We start from the raw sequence: 2,061 nt of genomic DNA, 5'->3' as shown, positions 1-2,061 counted from the left end.
TTAAAGTCAGTTTACCTAGCTTGCTCTTACCAGCTGTAAGACGGGAATTTCTAATCGGAACATCAGGTACCATCAGCCATAAAACAAAAGTAATACCTACTTCATAGAGGTGTTGTGGGCAGTGAAACGCCTGATCCACAAAGCGTTTGTCAGTTATCACCCCAGTGGCTCTTACAACTTTTTCAGGGCTCCGTACAACAGAAAGCCTATCTGGTGAATCCATAATTTACTACAGCACTAACTTTTTTTTTCTTTTGGAAAAGTACCCTAGTGAGGTCTAAAAGATTGTTACATCTCCGTCTCCAGTTCAGAATCGTAACGCATAGTGGGCGGGTCGCGCACCTCGAGGTCTGGGGTGGAGGAGGACGTCAGTGTGTGACAGCCGCCCGCTGGTCGTGTGACTGAACTGTAAAATCCCTACCTGGTGAAGTGGTTCGAGGCCTAGGTGTGACAGATCTGGGAGGCGCTGGCTGAGGGCGAGAGCGCGATAGCGATGCGGGGCGGTTTTAAGTTTCTGAGCGGCCACGCGAGGCTCGAAGGCGCACTCCGTGGCTTGGAGTTCAGTTGAAAGCGGTTTTGTTTTGTTTTGTTTTTACGAAACGCTAAAGATAGACCCTAGTTTGTTTCGTCCCAAAGGTAGGGGTACTAGTGTGTCACGGAAGTAGTGTCCGAAAGGTGACCACCTCCACTACCGCACGGGGACGACGCAGGCGCGCGCACTCACATACACAAGCGCAAGAAACAGCGGGGACTGGAACCGAGGAAGTAGAGAGCCTTGCGCCACGACGATCCTGCGCATGTGCCGGGGGAGAGGGAGGGAGAGGTTTCCGCATGCGCAACAGGGTCGCGCGGGGGTGGGGTGAGGTGGGTGGGGAGAGGGCAGGGACAGCTGTGGAGACAGCCCGCGTTCCCGGCATGCCCCGGGGCGGCGGGGTTGGCTCTAACGAATTTGAATGAGGAGCCTCAGCGCTTTCGGCGCCATTTTCGAGTGATGCTCGATCTCATCAATCTAGCGGGAGGGAAGGGATAACCTGTCCGAGCGTAGCGCGACGCTAGTATCGCGCCGGGGGAAAAAAAATCCCCCAAAAATTATCAAAAAAGAAAAAATAATAACTTAGACCACAGGGCAGCCGGCGAGGCTTCTCCAGATCCGGCGCAGTCGGTAAGAGCCTGGAGTAGCAAAGCGGGTCTCGGGAGGTGGCCGCGATGGGACCGGAGGACCGTGACGGGAGCCTGGACCGGACTCGGGGGTCTGCCCTCACTTTAAGGGCAGAAGCCCCCCTGGAGATCCGGCCGGTGTAACTTGGGTGTCCTCGGGTGGGCGGCGTCTGGCCGCGGGTGGCGGGAGCGCGGAACTGGGGGAGGGGAGGCGCGGTTTGAGCGGGACGCGGCGGAGCAGCCGCCGCCCGACCTGTCAGCGCGAGCGGCCGGGCCGGGGAGCTAGGCCGGCGCGGCGGGGTCGCCCGCGCTCCCCGACGGTGCCTGGCGGTCCGAGTGCAGCAGGCCTTCTCCTGCCGGGAAACTTGGGTCGCCGGAGGGATGGCTGCCCCGTGGCAGCCGAGGTGCGCCAGCGAGCGGAGCGCGGGGAAGAGGCGGCGCGGGCCAGCGGGGCGGCCGGTGGGTCCCGGCCCCGGCCCCGGGCCCGGCGGAGAGCAGGACGGACGCGCGTCCAGCTGGGTCATTTTGTCGTTGCTCTCCGGGCGGTCCTCGCTCTCTCTCTCTCTCTCTCTCTCCCTCTCTCTCTCTCTCTCTCTCTCCTCCCTCTCCTTCTCTCTCTCCTCTCTCTCTCTCGAGGGAGGGGTGTCGGGGTGAGGGGAAGGACGGAGCTGCGAGCGAGCTTGCGATTTCCTGGCGTCGCGCTTTTTAGAACACTTTTTCCTTCTCCGGTCCTTGAAACGCAGCAGCGTCTCAAGGAAAAGTAGCATGGAACTTGGTGTTTCCCGCGGACGAGCCTTTTTGGACCTACGATTTAACGGCAATTTTGCAGTCCTCAACTTTTTCTTGGGAACTCTTGACGCTGGGGCGGAAGAAAGCGGAGTTGTCTTTACTAGGCGCGGGGGG

General features: G+C 59.7%; 1 long non-coding RNA gene across 2 annotated transcripts in view; it reads right to left on the bottom strand.

Annotated features, from left to right (window-relative positions):
• The window catches only part of LOC116085271, a 30,898-nt gene extending 30,106 nt beyond the window's left edge, over positions 1 to 792 (bottom strand). For both annotated transcript variants that reach the window (XR_004116473.1, XR_004116472.1), the window contains exon 1: positions 422 to 792. This is a non-coding gene — a long non-coding RNA (uncharacterized LOC116085271). The remainder of the gene's footprint in view (positions 1 to 421) is intronic.
• Between the last annotated feature and the right edge of the window lie 1,269 nt (positions 793 to 2,061).

The sequence above is a fragment of the Mastomys coucha genome, unplaced genomic scaffold (assembly GCF_008632895.1).
Source record: "Mastomys coucha isolate ucsf_1 unplaced genomic scaffold, UCSF_Mcou_1 pScaffold9, whole genome shotgun sequence".
Lineage (NCBI taxonomy): Eukaryota > Metazoa > Chordata > Mammalia > Rodentia > Muridae > Mastomys > Mastomys coucha.
The sequence above is the reverse complement of the archived record's forward strand: the minus strand, read 5'-3'. Positions and strand labels throughout refer to the sequence as shown.